The 18,955-nt window shown below is 42.3% G+C and overlaps 1 long non-coding RNA gene and 1 pseudogene across 4 annotated transcripts in view; one reads left to right on the forward strand and one right to left on the reverse strand.

Annotated features, from left to right (window-relative positions):
• Window positions 1-1,355: 1,355 nt before the first annotated feature.
• The window catches only part of LOC124027086, a 50,203-nt gene continuing 32,603 nt past the window's right edge, over window positions 1,356-18,955 (reverse strand). For 2 of the 3 annotated variants that reach the window (XR_006837337.1, XR_006837336.1), the window contains one exon: window positions 17,513-18,207. This is a non-coding gene — a long non-coding RNA (uncharacterized LOC124027086). Of the gene's footprint in view, window positions 2,051-17,512; window positions 18,208-18,955 lie in introns of those variants that run through there. The other variant, XR_006837338.1, reaches the window with a different exon arrangement.
• On the forward strand, window positions 4,771-14,963 carry LOC124027083 (annotated as a pseudogene). Its single transcript, XR_006837333.1, has 21 exons — window positions 4,771-4,936; window positions 5,039-5,097; window positions 5,178-5,258; window positions 5,360-5,484; window positions 6,055-6,198; window positions 6,499-6,597; window positions 6,702-6,863; window positions 6,983-7,082; window positions 7,257-7,477; window positions 8,056-8,212; window positions 8,385-8,608; window positions 8,861-8,981; window positions 9,286-9,480; window positions 9,595-9,709; window positions 9,910-10,078; window positions 10,174-10,271; window positions 10,432-10,560; window positions 10,872-11,061; window positions 14,433-14,575; window positions 14,682-14,778; window positions 14,856-14,963. The product of XR_006837333.1 is annotated as an uncharacterized LOC124027083 (transcript).

Raw genomic sequence — 18,955 nt, forward strand, 5'->3', positions numbered from 1 at the left:
CAAGTTACCAGACTAGCTAGTGTTAGGAGAATGAATTTGTAAATCGTCTTTCAGGGACTCCTGAGAACCAACAAACCAGGCAGTTGTCTTGTGAAACAGTGGATGTAAAGAATCGAGCTGGCTAAAGCATTGACTGCACAATTGTAAGCTTGCCTTGCAATGCAGCTGAAGTAAAATGGCTAGCTATTTACTCGCTTGAGTTGGATTAAATAACTGTTGCCGCTCTGGGTATGGACCCTGAAATGTAGTTCTGAGCTAATGTTCATACCAATCAATGAGCCTCAAGTCTGAATGGCATTAATGAAGCCGAGAGTAGAATATACCTTTCATTGTGCCAAGGATGCAAGACCTATATACACATGTATGAGATTCCCATATTGTAGCCTGTAGATTGAATATATTCACCGACCATATACTCTTCCCTGGCAAATAAAGCTGCGGTTCAGGTATGACACACTTTCAGTCAAATCAAACGATGCGGTGTCTGCATGTATGTATTACAATTGTACACTTCAAAAGTGTTTACTGCTCCTGGGATATCAATGATTACACATTGTAACTATACATTATTGATTTGTAATTCATATATACAGGAAAAAAAACCTATGCATATCTAACTCAGGATAGTATTTCAACCAGTGGAGAATGTGAAACGCTTTATTGAAAAATCGATATGTCTTCTGTTTTTCCCAGACCTCAAGTGGTTTCCTGCTAGGGTTTTAAACGTTGTCGTGGACATGGAACATCCAATCATGTTATATTTCTATTAAAAAGGTGTACTTTTGAGAGCAAAAACCTACAGATGCAGGGACAAACGGTCAACGGGGTAATGTAAATGAAGAATAGGGGAATTTGTTTTTTTTTGGGGGGTGGGGGGACAGGCAAAACAATGAAGGGATTTTACAGGGCCCTAATGGACTACAGACATTGACAGTCTCCTAGCCTAAAAACAAATGCTGAATGCACTGCCTAGATTGAGGGAAACTCATTGTCCATTATTGGAGTTGATCAGGGCATGGCAGGGAATCACTAACAAACTGCCTTTAGTCCAATAAAAATACACATTATTATGGTGATAAATAAAAGGCAGTTGCTCCACTCATGACACGAGAACCCTCTGCTGGAGCAAAATGCTTACAGCACCTGGTATTCCCAGGCGGTCTCCCATCCAAGTACTAACCAGGCCCGACCCTGCTTAGCGTCCGAGATCGGGCACATTTAAAAAAAAATGTTTTTTTTTATTATATAAAAAACACACTATTTACGATATTTACAACATTCAGACAATAAAAGATGAACAATTCACCCTTTAACAAAATCAGAAAAAGTAAAACAATTAACACAATTATCCACTAATACCAATTCATAATGAATTACAAGTTTTCCATTTGATAGAATTTCAATTAAAGTACTCACCCACAGTTTCCTCCACCGTATCTATATATTATCTATCTTTCTCTAAAATACTCCTAAAAAAACTCCACACAATTTCCCCTTCATAATCACCTAAATTCCTTAATCTTATCGCATGACTTAGTACACCATTCACCAAATTAAAATGTCAAACTTTACTTTTCCCATTTAAACCAAAAAGAAACAAACTCCTCCACTCCAGTAAAAATCAACTTCAATAGGGGAAACTTCAAGCAGTGGAGTGGACACACTGATAGTAGAGGCACATTTTCCCTGTATACAAAGTATTGAGCAATTGGTGAAGGAAAAAAACCACCCTATAACAGCTAATAGCTACAATTGTGATGCGTAATGCACTCATACAGCATGAATTGTTGATAAACTATGTAGTAGAGGGGAATTGCTTATTACAGCCTACAGAAGCAAACAGTCCATAAATACACGGTACCCATCACCTCAGGGTAATAGTCATTTTACCTTCCTGGTGGTGCCACAGGAGTTCACAGTGAAGTGGAAGTAGGCGAAGCGATCGTCACTGTAGAGGCGGGGTCGCTCAGTGTCAGCTGACCGGGGTTCAGACCTGGAGCATACTCCACCTTCATCGCCAGCGCAGTCATCGTTCCGTTAGAGAAACACTCTTGGAGGTGGGGGAGCAAAAGACAGGTAGCCATCAGACCTGGGTTGACAGGTGAAGAGCAAGTACACGCGACTGAAAGCATACTGTTCGTTTACAGGTTGGAACAACCTATTTCGTATGTTTTTGCAGTCCTTTTTGGAACCGTATAAGCTTAAATGTTGCAGCATCTTGCAGCACATCTTGTGTGGTTCCGCATAATTCTATGGCACGTTATTTAAGTGTCAGCCAAGACGCAATTTACCACAATCTGCCACCATCTACCACAAACGGTGGCTGCATAAGCTCAAAACTTTCAAAAGTAAGAACCACTGTACATCTGACAACTTTATCAGATGTAACATTTTACTGGTTGTCTCAGATAAAAAAAACACTACTACTTTGTTCTCCTGTACCTCTTCTCCCTGCCTGTTTGTTCTTCTAGATTCTCCCCTTCCATCTATGTCCCCATCTGTGGCAAATCCACCCTCGTCTCCTTTTCCACCAAAAAATGTGTACAGTCTTGTAGGTAGACTCATCACTGAGTCCTTTCACCTTCATCCATCTCAGACGTACTCTCATCTGGGCTACCTGCACAGCCTACCTCATTACAGATGTGCAGATCCACCAACCAAACGCACCACTACATTCACTTCCATAACCGAATGTTTTGATCGAACACAACATTTTTAATAATAATTCAATGTCCAAAGTCAGATTCCGCACTCATCTGGTACGTTGTGATTCAAACTTTAGCCCAATGAGCGTACTCTGGTATCAATGCTCATCGGGAGAAGTCCTCAACTTCAAAACGTTGTTTTCTACAGCAAAGCTGGCTTACCTTACGTATTCACTACTGCACTTGTTTATTGCAATTGAATGGTAAAAACACATCCAAGAAACACCCACATCAAACCACACCCCAAGACAATTCTTGTTTGCCTAGCATTTCTTAATGAGCATTGATGAAAAACAAGAGCTGTGCTCGAATACCCATACTAACATACTGTATGTGGCGGCAGGGTAGCCTAGTGGTTAGAGCGTTGGACTAGTAACCGGAAGGTTGCAAGTTCAAATCCCCGAGCTGACAAGGTACAAATCTGTCCTTCTGCCCCTGAACAGGCAGTTAACCCACTGTTCCTAGGCCGTTATTGAAAATAAGAATTTGTTCTTAACTGACTTGCCTAGTAAAAAAATAAAAAATACTACATACTTAATGGAGTATATATTATTAGTTCATTTTAGTATACTGTAAACGAACAGTAGGCTTTCAATTGCGCGTACTAGCTTTTCACCTGTCTACCCGAAGTTGATGCTGTTGCTATGCAACCTCTTGCTAGCTATCTAGCATAACAAATGACTGGTTAGACATTATACGACTTCGGGTGTGCTCTTAAATTCAATCAGGAGTTCCAGAATGCGCTCATGAATTCTTTTACATTGTCTGTTTGTAAATTCAGAGCAGAGTAGACAGCCAGAGCGAATTTACGAAAGCACCCGAATGTCTATTGAGAACGCACAATGACGGGAATAATCACGTCAAACATTGGGTAGATTTCCTGAAGATTTGCATTATTGGCGCTAAAGTACGGAAATAGTGTCCTCTTCGTGTATTCCCCATATTTTGGCGAATGTAGTACGACATCCTGGAACATTTGGCATACTAAATATATCCATAGTATTTTTTTATTTCACTAGGAGCAGACGAGATGTCAAAAAGTTCCATTACAGTCCGTAGAAACATGTCAAACGATGTATAGAATCAATCTTTAGGATGTTGTTAAAATAAATCTTCAATAATGTTCCAACTGGAGAATTCCTTTGTCTGTAGAATTGCGATGGAACAGAGCTCGCCCTCATGTGAACGAGCGTCACGAGCTCAAGGCATTCTGCCAGACCTCTGACTCATTCCCCTCTCATTCGCCCTCACTTCACAGTAGAAGCATCAAACAGGTTCTAAAGACTGTTGGCATCTAGTGGAAGCCTGTTGACATCTAGGAAGTGCAACATGACCAATATCCCACTGGGTCTTCAATAGGGAATGAGTTGAAAAACGACCATCCTCAGATTTGTTCTCAGGTTTTTGCCTGCCATATGTGTTCTGTTATACTCACAGACATCATCATTCAAACGGTTTTAGAAACTTCAGAGTGTGTTCTATCCACATATACTAATGATATGCATATCTGGGACTGAGTAGCAGGCAGTTTACTCTGGGCACCTCTGGACAAGAAGATAATAAGAAGCCATAAGAAGATAAAAGACTCATCTATGTATCTGTGCCAATATAGTTAGTGTCTGTGACAGCATGGGCAGCGCCATTGAGGCTATCTTCATATTAAAGTAGTAACATTTCTTCTTCACAATTGTCTGAGCCCTTCTGATGACCCGATCGGACATGACTTCAACAGGGTCACCAGTAGGGCTCAGCCAATGAAGTTGGTAGTCCCACCCAGTTGACTACATTTTGGCCATTAGAGGCCAATATCTTTCTCTCTGTCTGGGCTACAATTGTAGACGGTTGGGTAATTCTGCTTTTCATCTGTGAAAGGCTGTTGTGCTGCTAATGAGGGAGTTCTATTAACCTGAGCCGAGCGGTGAGGGCGGAGCACCCTTCTAAAATTGAACAGTAGCCTTACATTTAGGTTTTTGTTCTAACACTACACAGCTGATTCAGATTAACAAAGCTGGATGATTATTTGAATCAGCTTTGTAGGGCTAGGGGAATAAAAAGGAAATGTGCAGCCCTTTGGGGTTCAGGTGACTGAGTGTGGGAAGCCTTTGCCATAGGGTAAAAGTTGCATACCCCTGGGCTGTAGGCTGCACACTTTGGGTCAAATATCAGGTTCTGTAGCTGTGTATTTTATCAGAACAAATCTGTTCTACAATGATTCTTTTCCTTAGCTCAGGGTAAGTAGTAGCAGGCCTGGGAGAGTCTTATGCGATGCAAACATTTGAGTTGTGTTCTTCCTCCTTTTAATCAATCATAATAATTTGTCAAATGCCTTACAGGTTGTTTTGCCTATTGCTGGCAGCTGTGGGCATACAAGCACAACAGACACCTTCTATAAGTATGCACTTTGCACCTTGCAAATTTAAGCACTAAGCGTTTGAAAAGTTTTTTTTTTTTAACTAACCTTTCCTATTCCAGATGACCTCAACGCTGAATGCCTTGGTAACGTTATTCGTTTGAGTGTCGCTCCTCTTTTTGAAGAGGTTGATGCTGTCTTCAGTGAGTTTGCCTCTTTTATGATTTTCTTTCTCTCCTTTCATAATTCGTGGCTTGATATTGCTCGTCAACTATTGTGTTCACACCATCTCCATCCCTTCCAGATGACACACAAATCATAAACCTGACGCCTGGCCTTGCTACTCAGTGTGGATTCAGCTTTAAATTTGACCCCATGGGGAATGCCATGTTTTTTGCTTCTCTTCAAAACTGCTTTTCCCAAAACATGGTAACCCTAAGAACTGTAGTGTTTGCTTGTACTTCAAATGGACAGTTTGCCTTTCAGTGTCACTGCATTTGCAACTCATACTGTAGCAATGTCATTTTATTTACCTTTGACATGGAGTCATACACAAAGATACAAGTCAATATTTGCATCACTAGATGGAAAAATAAAATCATATTCTTCAGTAGAAAGGTCCTCAATAAGCCTGAGGTGCTAATACATACAATTTAGCGCATGGAGGTTATTAGAAGTCTGGTTCCAGAAACATTGAAGCAGTTTTACTTAACTCTGTGGATATCAAAAGGATCTCCATTGTTAGCCACCCCTGCTGGGTCTGGTATCTCTTACCTCTAAGTTAACGATGATGTAAGGTACAGCGGAAGTTTATGGAGTGCTTTCAGAGGGCCAGCCAACTTTCTGATACAGACTGCAGTGATGTGAACTATTGAGCTCTACTCCTGTAGTGTGGCTTCAATACAGTGGCAGCTGCATTCATATAGCCAATTTTGCCACAGTCTATAACTTGCATGAATGTCACCTGAATTTTGTTTATTGCTTCCCCCTTCATTTTAGGATGATAAGATGTTCAGCTTGGTCATGCAGTTCAGGCTGCCAGGAAAGCACATGACTGAAGACCCTGTGTATAGAGTGGGCAAAACCTGTAGCTACACCCCCTGGACCTCCCGAGAGATTCTGTGCGACCGCAACTACATGGAGGCAAGTGAGCAGAGCATGCCCCAATGGACATGTTTACAGTCGTACTGCCTGTATAAATGATCTGTCTAGAGCTACAACTGTCCAGTGTTTAATTTCTTCTGCGACACAACGTAGAGGTCTTGACTATCTCAATTCCACTCGCCTCTTCAAAATGCACATAGGAGAACTTTAGAGGTGAGGCATTTTGGCCTATTCTCAATGCATTTAAGGAGGTGAGTGGACAGATTGAGAACTGGCCCTTGATTTCCTATTGTATGGGAGGGAGAAAATGCATAGGGAATAATGGCCTTTGTTCTCTAGGTGTCTGTCAGAAGGACTCTTCCAGACATCCAAACCATCCCCGAACAGCCCACTGGGGGCCCGAAAGCAAGGAGCGGCAACTTCCGGAGAGGAGCTGAGGTAGCCATGTTTCTGTAATTTCACTACAAAATGACAGGATGGCGCTAAACAATGTGCGTTTGTTGACAATTTTGTTTAATTCATGTTTCCATTTCCTGAGACAGGCTGTTGCTTCAGGATACAAAATGACAGCAGTCGTCTTTAGTCCTAGCAAGAATGTCATGAATGTGGATGAGGTCCAAAGAAAGGGCTATGCAATAGCCAACACTCCCACACGGCTGGTGTTAAGAAGCCCTCATAATGCAGAGGAGACATACCTCCAGAATGTAAGCATGTTCAGTTGAGCAAACATTTGGAAACGGTGGCCCTACCTGAACTCGGCAACATATTGTTAATACGTTGTGCCCTACTGAACACGGCCCTGGTGTGGTTGCCCCCTGAACAGGTAGCTGGGGTTCCGATGCGGGTGCTCTCAACCTCAACCTTCTTTGAGCAGAAGTGGCTGGTTACTCGAGTAGATGCCACGGCTGTTTGTCCAACACCAGGTTGAGTGTGAAATAATTTAAGATCCTATAAGCCCAGTTCTTAATTGGCTCCAGACAAGACTTTCATGTTGGGAAAATGTTTTGGGGGTGAACTTTTTCCAAATAATGGCACAGTTGTGTTCAGTTGCAAAATGTTCTGTTTTGATGTGCACTTGGCTTCTTGTTTCACTGCAGGGGCAGTTGCCTTTACTCCAGAAGTGATCACCTGGTACATGCCCAAGCACATAGACCCACTTTTCTCCTCTGATGCCTTCACCATGTTGGAGGTGTACATGGGAATTGACGCTAAGAGGCTGAACACTGAGGAAATGGCTGCCAGAAACTACTCGGTTTTAGTCACAGAGGCTCACATTATTGTTGAAATTCCGGTGGGGGCGGTTGGCGGCTATTTCAAGGTCAGCATTGGATGAGTAAAATGATCCGGTTTCATTTCTAAATCGAATTTTTAGAGCCCTTTTTACTACAGCAGTTGTCAGTGCTTTGCAGTAGCCCTTTGCTATCTCTCATGGTTAAACTCCTAGAAACGTTGTCTTGTGTAAAATGTTTCTTATTGAGCAATTGTCTGCTTAATCAGGTTAATATACAAAATTGTGTGAATTTACTCTACCGCTTGTCTTTGCGGTTTGTCCTTTAGCCGCTTGAAATTTGAGACCAAATATCCACACTAAAGGATTGTTTACCTGCCTTTTAGGTAGCCGGTAGCTTTGCCACTGTCAACTGAATGCAAGCAACACTCGGCTGCTGTTTACATATTGTGCTAGTGTTTACTTTGCTTGTCAGTTGCTTTGGAAATGCAAGTTGACAACCATACACCTGTCTGGTAACCAATACTTTCCTTTGGATATTTTGTCTTAAATTACGAGTGGCAAAAAGACAAGCGGTAGAATAATTGTATTTAACATTCTGGCTTATAAGGAACATTTATCTGTTTTTGCACTCCAATTGTGTATTACATCACTCGTCTCCCTTACAGAGCCATATTCAGGATGACCAGTACTTTGTCACTTACACCATTGAGCCCATGCTTGAGTTGCTGTGGATCGAGGAGATCGCACACGAGGACACCAGCTATAAAGTCCTCTTCCCTATCACAACACCTCCGATGGCCAGGCCTCCACAAGTTCGCAACTGTGAGTCTGGTTTAGTTAAATAGTGCCTAGGGTAATTTTGGTTGTTCATTAGGCACAAAACGGAAGAAAATGTACTGAAACGGGGAGGCAATACCTGGACTTACCCAATAACAAATGTCAACTGCCATTGTTCCGCATTCCGAAATGTTTTCCTTTGTTTGCCAATGAACAGACACGCCCTTAGACACAGTTCCTGAGCAGGCAGTGTTTGTGCTTGAGTTGGGGACCTTCAACCTTGATGTGGAGCTGCTGAACATCACCTTTCCCACCACGGTGCTAACTGTTGCAGAGTGCAACGCCAGGGGCTTCAATGTTCAGGAGCAGAGATCCCCGGACAACACCTTGAAGACCTTCAGGATGGAGGTGCCCTTCTCAGACCCGGTGGTCTTCAAGGAGGTGTGTTTCTGTTAAATGCAAAGCCACACGCAGTGATTTGTACATGCCCTAATAAGTGGGCCACCAACAAAATAGAAATAATGGCACAAATGTACTTTGTGTTTCCATTATTTTGGCTGTTGTATGCATTTGATTTAGGGGAACATTACTTTAAGTATATAGTTTGTTTTAATAGTCCCCATATGTACTTAGTTGTCACTTGATGTTGAATAGAGTTCTGTTACAGCAATAATGCTTTCAACTTCACTACAGAGAAGGGCGGAACAAGGTGTCACAACCTTCACTCTTCAGCTGATCTACGGCCTGGTCGTCTTTCCAGAGTACGCTCCTTTCTCTCACTCTGCCGTTGTGGACGCTGTACTGCTGGACATAGGTATGTCTCTGGACTATGCCAAACTACTGTTGAATGGTTTCCTCTCGTTAATGATTGCCCTGAAAGGAAATTGGCAGTGAAAGCCCAACTAGCCATACTGTAGGGTTTTCCTATGCGGTCTCTCTACAAAGAAAATGTTAAGCTTTAGAGTATTTGGACCCAGTTGTCCTGTTCATGTTTATTCAGTCCCACCGTAGCAAAACATTTTGCAATCTAAACAAGGGTTTCTTCTTGGACAAGTTCAAGTAGTACCTTCCTGTTTTTTGTGCTTAATTAATGAACACAACCCTGTTTGTCCTTGTAGTGCCACCCTCAGTCACTGGCAACTGTGATCAGGAGAACTTCCACATCACTGTGGACTACAGGAACCAAGAGCCCTTTTTGTGGTCTTGGTTGGCAAGCGGCTGCTTAACCATGAGTTTGCTCAACAGTATTTAACAGAGGGCGACACAGACTTCACCATCACGTTGCCTTCTCTTCGCCGGACGCAGTGTTTGAGGTACGACGCTCTCCCAAAACATGTTAACCTAAATTGCTGCAGCTAGCCTCGCTTTCCTTACCCTGTATACATGCATACAATGTTGGACTAATGAACTCTCCCATTGGTTCCCAGTCGGTTCACTCGTCCTCTGTCAGGAGCAGACTGGATGTGGCTCTGTTGAATCCTTACAACAACATGACCATCAAATACTTTTCCCTGGCTTGCAGCTTCCTCAAAACGCTGACTGGTTGGTTCTCAAACAATTAATTCCGATAAATAGTCATTTAACATGGTTACCAAACCTGGGTTCCTTGCAAATACTGTGAGTCGTATAGTAGTGCATGGTTTGCACTTTTGGTGATATTCCATTGGTTCACGCCCAATAAGTGGAACAAATACAGAACCCAGGTCTGATGACTACCTGTCTTTTGCTCCCCCACCTCCAAGAGTGTTTCTCTAACGGAACGATGACTGCGCTGGCGGTGAAGGTGATTCTGTTCCCGGTCTGAACCCCGGTCAGCTGACCCTGAGCGACCCCGCCTGTGGTCCCACCTACAGTGACGATCGCTTCGCCTACTTCCACTTCACTGTGAACTCCTGTGGCACCACCAGGAAGGTAAAATGACTATTACCCTGAGGTGATGGGTACTGTGTATTTACGGACTGTTTGCTTCTGCAGGTTGTAATAAGCAATTCCCCTCTACTACACAGTTTATCAACAATGTCATGCTGTATGAGAACAAAATCTCCTTGCCAGATGAACTTGAGGTGAAGCTGAATGCCACAACGTCTTCAGAGGAGGAATATCAGTAAGTGCATTAAGCATCACAATTGTAGCTATTAGCTTTCATAGGTATTTTTTTCTTCTTCACCAATTGCTCAATACTTTGTATACAGGGAAAATGTGCCTCTACTACCAGTGTCCACTCCACTGCTTGAAGTTTCCCCTATTGAAGTTGCTTTTTTTAGGTTAAAGGTTTCCTGCTACTATGGCCAACATCACTCGCACATTGGCCTTCCTGACCAGGCCGCGTGACAACGAGCCTTTTGCCGAGACTGGGACGGGTCGACTAATGGTCAGAATGAGACTCGCTCAGGGTAAGCGTGCCCAAATTTGAACTTGACCCCTAGCCTTGGAAGGTCTCCTTTACAAAACCATTCCCAAAAATCTAAGCCTTATGATATATTACTCTTGCTTTCTGAGATCTACAGGTGTGACTATGGAGTAACGGTGAGGAGCTGATTTGGGAATTTGTCAGAAGCCTCTGGTGGGGGGTGGGTAGTGTTGGCTATAAATGGCTTGTGTTCATTGGGGCACAATAGGATATGATAAACGAGCATTTCTTAATGGACAAGTTCAGATGGTGCCCACTGAACACGACCCCCGGTTGTCTTGTTCTGTGTTCCAGACGCCTCGTATAACACGTTCCACCAGGAGGCGGACTATCCAGTGGTGAGGTACCTGAGACAGCCTCTGCACTTTGAGGTGGAGCTGACCACGTCCTCTGATCCCAAGGTAGCGCTGGTGCTTGATCACTGCTGGGCCACCCTCAACGAGGACCGTGACTCCCGACCCCGGTGGAATCTCATCATTAATGGGTAACATGTTGTTTTTGGGCCTAAACAAGTGTGGTTCCTGAGTAATTAGCAACCTATCATGCTTGGCAGGCCATTTACTTTGGCTACCGTGGCTATCCATAGGTCGAGTGGTCAAAACGCTGTGGGGTCTGTCACCAGATCTCCACCCAATTGAACACTTATGGGAGAATCTGGCGCGTATGATCACATGCTTGTTATCACTGAGTGGTCCCTGCAGCGTATCATTGGAACGGAACGTATGCTGCACACCGCGTTGTCTGAAAAGCATCTAAACAATGTTTTGTACTGATGAGAAATAAAGGTGTTTATTCCAGCTTTGCTTGTAAAATATATAAATGTTAACGGGTACTCCAGTTGAGATCACCATTAGTCTGACAGACATCATACAATGCAGTCAGGTTAACTCGTATTCAGTACCACCTTAAAGTGTTTTACACTCGTGTCCATTACAATCTAGGCAAGAATCAGAACGCATGAATAAAACGCTGAGTACATTATAATTACGGTACTCTACAGTAGAAACGACAACGCGTTACACAGAAAATAAGGCACTTTGATAGGAATGCACGCATGTCCACAGTTATTTGCAAGGACTGTATACTTGATCTGGGGAAGTGCTTGGGCTTTCTTTTGAAGGAAAGTTTGTACGGCTCATTAAATTCTCAAATAGAAATGGTCTGCAACAGTGAAATGGGCTACTTTTGTGAATGAATGAGGCAAAATTAGCAGGTAGTGTCCCTTGGTCTGAGGTCAGCGCGGGTTAAATGTCCACATGTTGGAACGGTGAGTGCATTCTGACATCACGCCCATAAAATCAACTCCCACTGGGGCGACTGTTGAAGATATTTGGAACTCGCGTGTGAAAAGGTTAATGTTGGCGTTAACAACACCTTTTTACTCAATTTATCCTTTTGGTTGGCTAGAGTTCAGTGTTGTGCCAAACTGATGGTCAGTCAAATGGAAATCAAGAGCGGCTGGCAAGCTTGGCTTGCCTTTCCGATTGGTTTCAAACTGCTCTTAAAACCAACAACTATTCAGTCAGTGTTGGGTTGAATTCAGGCACAAGTGACCTCTTGTGTTTAAAACAGTTATTGCACTAAACCTAAAGGATGGTTCAGATGCCTGTGCAGCATGGATGTTTGAAATTGAATGGGATCAGTTGACAGGATCCCCAGAAGTTGATGCTGCTTTCAATGGCATTTCCTGTCCTAGAGGAATGCGCTAATTGGGAGTTGCTAAACATGAACAAATACCACGGTCAAGTGTAGCAGCATCTTGCTAATGTTCATATTTGAAAAAATGTTACTACATTTTTGATTTGGGTGAGCACTTTGCCACAGATGGACACGCTGGCCTAATTTTTATCTCAAGAATTTAAATTGGTTAACTATTGGAAGATGACTATATTTATCCTACATTGTAATGGGCCACAATGACTTTGCCCATGATTATGCATGCTGCAAATGACACTTTATTTTGCGGGTGCCTTTTCAGTATCTGGATGCATGTTACACCAAGCAGTGTAGTGAAGCAACTTTATTGGTCAAAACCATTCATTTGGGGGATCGGGTTTGCAAAATGCTATCAAATCACGCAATTTTATGAAATGGTATCAAAAACCTAAATTTGGCCATGTGGACACGGAGTAACTTTGCAGCTGTTTAAAAAAACCCAGGCTGAAATGTTTAGTATATCATAGGAAAAGACACAACATTCACATGGCTGTGCACGAAATGGGCAGTTCAGATTTGTCACTTCAGCTGCAACTATATCGTTGTGCAAAATCCTGACCGTCGGCTCAAGTGGATTTGTACTGGTGTGGGCGTTTGTCTCTTCATGTAACGTCTTCAGATTTCACAAATTCCTTTTTGCTAATATCTGGCAGTTAAACAGTGAAGGATAAACCTCCCAAAGAAGCAAAAAAAAAAAAAAAAAAAAAAAGTAGGCCTAAACTGTCAATGCGTAGGTGACTTATAGTAGAGCTGCGCCCTTCACAGAAGTCCTCCACATGTGGAAGAATTTCTCTGGCGCATTGCATGGAATTCTTATTTAAAATGAAGGTCTTATTTTGAAAAATATGATTTCCTTGTTGATACCGACTGTCTATTCGGCTACTTTGGTTAAACCACGGTCAATATTGGGTCGCCTGTAGTCTGACCATTCTGGATCATTTAGAATTTTAAGAACCATTTAGAGGGACATCTCACCTCATGTCAATGGCATTGAATATACATGTTTGACAGTTGTCATTTAACAAGCCATTGCAGTAGACCAAAATAAATATTGTTGACGGAAAGCCCAATTTCTGTTCTTTAAATAAAAACGTACTTGATCAGATGCATCCAGGTCTGATGGGCCAAAATATCAGAAATACAAACCAACAAACCACTGTCGTGACTGTTTAATTGTTAGCTGACTCTAAATGAATCATGTTAGGATTTGGGGTGCCCGACTTCAATTGATAGTCAACTTATTAACATTACATCGTATCCTCCTTGCAGCTGCAAAAACCCCAGCCTTATGATTCAGTACTATACAAGTTGGTTTAATTGAATTACTAGCTAACTAAATAACAACACAGACTAAACACAATATGACTGCTGTTACAAGGTTCCCCCCCCCCCCCCCCCATTCCGTAAGGGACATTTATTTAACACACGAACCGGCACCAGCTTGGAGTAAAAGCATGAATGTATTTATGTGGCAAGGTAGGTGGTGTCTTCTCGCTGATTTGCTACATGAGATCACAATGTTGTCCGTGGCTCCAATGACTAGTCTTGAACAGAACTACAGGATGGGTTTTCCTTTCACTCGTTCTGGAAGATGGGCTAATCAACCCTGTCCCTGATTCCTCAGTGGGTGATGGTTTGGATATAGTAGCAGAATGATCCCACTTAAGTTCATTTTTCTAGGTACTTGTGAGTTTAGGAAAGTTCCAAACGTGTAGCTTGCGCCTCACGGTTTTCTGGTCTAATGTAAATTTCTGTTACCATTCCTTTTATGCACTCTGGCCGCCGGGGATGGTTCTGTCAGTCTGACCCGCTCTTTGATGTCCCTCGTGGCATGGCTACTTACTATTGTTCCAGTGAATACTGGAACAATATTTCTAACATAAGACTGGTCAGAGATTAGCTATAGAAAATGAATGTCATATTTAAAATTTTTACTAGAAACGTCCTCACTCTACAGGTAGGAAGTCTCGAGCCTTTACATTGTATATGAAATGTTTTTTTCATAAATAAAAAAGCCTGTTAGCAAAAACATTCCTTTAGTTCATACTGGAGGGGGGGAAAAGATCTGATCTACACAAGGCGGTTGGGGTTTGCAGCGTTTTCTTGTTCCTAACTTAGTCCCTCTCTCTACACTGGCAGCTGTGAGAACCCCGAGGATCCATACAGTGTGGTCTTCCACCCGGTAGTAGCTGATGCCAGGGTCCACTTCCCCCCCTCACGTCAAACGCTTTGAGGTCTATATGTTTTCCTTCGCCGAGGATGCGGTTGAGCCGAGTGGCCAGGTAACAAAGTTCACCCCACAATCTTTATTGGTTAATTTTGTGAGTGGAATCATACCTATTATTAAAAATAATAATAATCTGACAGCATCAAATCTTTGATTCCTAGGTCTTTGTCCATTGTGATGTGGTCATCTGTGACGCCAGTAGTCCCTCTGGCGGCCCCTGTAGTGGACAATGTGTGAATCAGGACAACCCGAAAAGAGGTAGGTCTTGTTTTATGCTTTTCAGACCCTGGCAGACCATAACTGAACTAATAGTTTCTCTCTCTCTCTCTCAACAGGTCAACGACATGTCAAAGACTTCTCTGAGGAGCGTCATTTATATGTTTCTTCTGGATACATTCTTTGGGTGTAATGTCTTGTCAAATAAAGTGTTCTATATAAAACAATCCTAACCGTTGGAGCTACCTTAATTGTATCTGATTTGCGTTTAACACCAAGGTGCATGTAGTAGGCTTGTCATCTGACATGTATCAATCAACCCTTTTGTAAGCATGGAACTCTGAACCATCCACCGGAGGGAGATAAGTGTTGCGCACCAATTTCCCGTCTAGGACAAACAATGGGTGTCAAAACAAAAGCTTTCCAATGTCCAGTAGGATGAACTGACTCAATGTTATAGTGGTTTGCCAAAGTGAAACCAGCAGGGCTGTGGTTGGATGCAGTGTTGGTAATTTTCAACTGAAATTACAACTTTCCTTGATACCTCTCACTAGCTTGGTTTCCATCCAAATATGGACATTTCTTCTTTAATGATATGCATGAATTCATCGCTACTTGTTTGTAAGAAGTGCTGACATGATGACTCCTTGCTGTCCCCGGTCCACCTGACTGTGCTGCTGCTCCAGTTTCAACTGTTCTGCCTTGTTATTATTCGACCGTGCTGGTCATTTATGAACATTTGAACATCTTGGCCATGTTCTGTTATCTCCACCCGGCACAGCCAGAAGAGGACCGGCCACCCCACATAGCCTGGTTCCTCTCTAGGTTTCTTCCTAGGTTTTGGCCTTTCTAGGGAGTTTTTCCTAGCCACCGTGCTTCTACACCTGCATTGCGTGCTGTTTGGGGTTTTAGGCTGGGTTTCTGTACAGCACTTTGAGATATCAGCTGATGTACGAAGGGCTATATAAATAAATTTGATTTGAATGTACCGAGCTGTCTTTTTTAAACTACTAGCGCACAGCTCGGACACCCATGCATTCCCCACAAGACATCTCTTCACAATCTCCAAGTCCGAACTACGAAGGTAGAGCCATGATTACGTTGCAATCTATTCCGCATCAGGCTAAGATTTCAACACACACCGTACGTGACTGAAGACACTCCTTAAAAAGTTGCGAGCTTGCACCGCGGGACGGCTTCATTGCTCCAGACCACCACAAGGGGGAGTTTGCGCAATAATTATGCATTTGGGTCCCAAGGCTTTGACCAAAGACTAATTTTGACACGAGCCACCCAACAAAGATTGCTGACAAAACAGATGGAAGTTGCCTTAACGAGTCAAGCAAATGTACAATTTGAGAGGAATGTGATAATGTAGAGATGGATGCTTTTTTTTGTGTTAAAGTTAAATTACAAATCTCAAGTTACCAGACTAGCTAGTGTTAGGAGAATGAATTTGTAAATCGTCTTTCAGGGACTCCTGAGAACCAACAAACCAGGCAGTTGTCTTGTGAAACAGTGGATGTAAAGAATCGAGCTGGCTAAAGCATTGACTGCACAATTGTAAGCTTGCCTTGCAATGCAGCTGAAGTAAAATGGCTAGCTATTTACTCGCTTGAGTTGGATTAAATAACTGTTGCCGCTCTGGGTATGGACCCTGAAATGTAGTTCTGAGCTAATGTTCATACCAATCAATGAGCCTCAAGTCTGAATGGCATTAATGAAGCCGAGAGTAGAATATACCTTTCATTGTGCCAAGGATGCAAGACCTATATACACATGTATGAGATTCCCATATTGTAGCCTGTAGATTGAATATATTCACCGACCATATACTCTTCCCTGGCAAATAAAGCTGCGGTTCAGGTATGACACACTTTCAGTCAAATCAAACGATGCGGTGTCTGCATGTATGTATTACAATTGTACACTTCAAAAGTGTTTACTGCTCCTGGGATATCAATGATTACACATTGTAACTATACATTATTGATTTGTAATTCATATATACAGGAAAAAAAACCTATGCATATCTAACTCAGGATAGTATTTCAACCAGTGGAGAATGTGAAACGCTTTATTGAAAAATCGATATGTCTTCTGTTTTTCCCAGACCTCAAGTGGTTTCCTGCTAGGGTTTTAAACGTTGTCGTGGACATGGAACATCCAATCATGTTATATTTCTATTAAAAAGGTGTACTTTTGAGAGCAAAAACCTACAGATGCAGGGACAAACGGTCAACGGGGTAATGTAAATGAAGAATAGGGGAATTGTTTTTTTTGGGGGGGGGGGGGGGGACAGGCAAAACAATGAAGGGATTTTACAGGGCCCTAATGGACTACAGACATTGACAGTCTCCTAGCCTAAAAACAAATGCTGAATGCACTGCCTAGATTGAGGGAAACTCATTGTCCATTATTGGAGTTGATCAGGGCATGGCAGGGAATCACTAACAAACTGCCTTTAGTCCAATAAAAATACACATTATTATGGTGATAAATAAAAGGCAGTTGCTCCACTCATGACACGAGAACCCTCTGCTGGAGCAAAATGCTTACAGCACCTGGTATTCCCAGGCGGTCTCCCATCCAAGTACTAACCAGGCCCGACCCTGCTTAGCGTCCGAGATCGGGCACATTTAAAAAGAAATGTTTTTTTTTATTATATAAAAAACACACTATTTACGATATTTACAACATTCAGACAATAAAAGATGAACAATTCACCCTTTAACAAAATCAGAAAAAGTAAAACAATTAACACAATTATCCACTAATACCAATTCATAATGAATTACAAGTTTTCCATTTGATAGAATTTCAATTAAAGTACTCACCCACAGTTTCCTCCACCGTATCTATATATTATCTATCTTTCTCTAAAATACTCCTAAAAAAACTCCACACAATTTCCCCTTCATAATCACCTAAATTCCTTAATCTTATCGCATGACTTAGTACACCATTCACCAAATTAAAATGTCAAACTTTACTTTTCCCATTTAAACCAAAAAGAAACAAACTCCTCCACTCCAGTAAAAATCAACTTCAATAGGGGAAACTTCAAGCAGTGGAGTGGACACACTGATAGTAGAGGCACATTTTCCCTGTATACAAAGTATTGAGCAATTGGTGAAGGAAAAAAACCACCCTATAACAGCTAATAGCTACAATTGTGATGCGTAATGCACTCATACAGCATGAATTGTTGATAAACTATGTAGTAGAGGGGAATTGCTTATTACAGCCTACAGAAGCAAACAGTCCATAAATACACGGTACCCATCACCTCAGGGTAATAGTCATTTTACCTTCCTGGTGGTGCCACAGGAGTTCACAGTGAAGTGGAAGTAGGCGAAGCGATCGTCACTGTAGAGGCGGGGTCGCTCAGTGTCAGCTGACCGGGGTTCAGACCTGGAGCATACTCCACCTTCATCGCCAGCGCAGTCATCGTTCCGTTAGAGAAACACTCTTGGAGGTGGGGGAGCAAAAGACAGGTAGCCATCAGACCTGGGTTGACAGGTGAAGAGCAAGTACACGCGACTGAAAGCATACTGTTCGTTTACAGGTTGGAACAACCTATTTCGTATGTTTTTGCAGTCCTTTTTTTGGAACCGTATAAGCTTAAATGTTGCAGCATCTTGCAGCACATCTTGTGTGGTTCCGCATAATTCTATGGCACGTTATTTAAGTGTCAGCCAAGACGCAATTTACCACAATCTGCCACCATCTACCACAAACGGTGGCTGCATAAGCTCAAAACTTTCAAAAGTAAGAACCACTGTACATCTGACAACTTTATCAGATGTAACATTTTACTGGTTGTCTCAGATAAAAAAAAAACACTACTACTTTGTTCTCCTGTACCTCTTCTCCCTGCCTGTTTGTTCTTCTAGATTCTCCCCTTCCATCTATGTCCCCATCTGTGGCAAATCCACCCTCGTCTCCTTTTCCACCAAAAAATGTGTACAGTCTTGTAGGTAGACTCATCACTGAGTCCTTTCACCTTCATCCATCTCAGACGTACTCTCATCTGGGCTACCTGCACAGCCTACCTCATTACAGATGTGCAGATCCACCAACCAAACGCACCACTACATTCACTTCCATAACCGAATGTTTTGATCGAACACAACATTTTTAATAATAATTCAATGTCCAAAGTCAGATTCCGCACTCATCTGGTACGTTGTGATTCAAACTTTAGCCCAAATGAGCG

The sequence above is a fragment of the Oncorhynchus gorbuscha genome, unplaced genomic scaffold (genome assembly GCF_021184085.1).
Source record: "Oncorhynchus gorbuscha isolate QuinsamMale2020 ecotype Even-year unplaced genomic scaffold, OgorEven_v1.0 Un_scaffold_2942, whole genome shotgun sequence".
Lineage (NCBI taxonomy): Eukaryota > Metazoa > Chordata > Actinopteri > Salmoniformes > Salmonidae > Oncorhynchus > Oncorhynchus gorbuscha.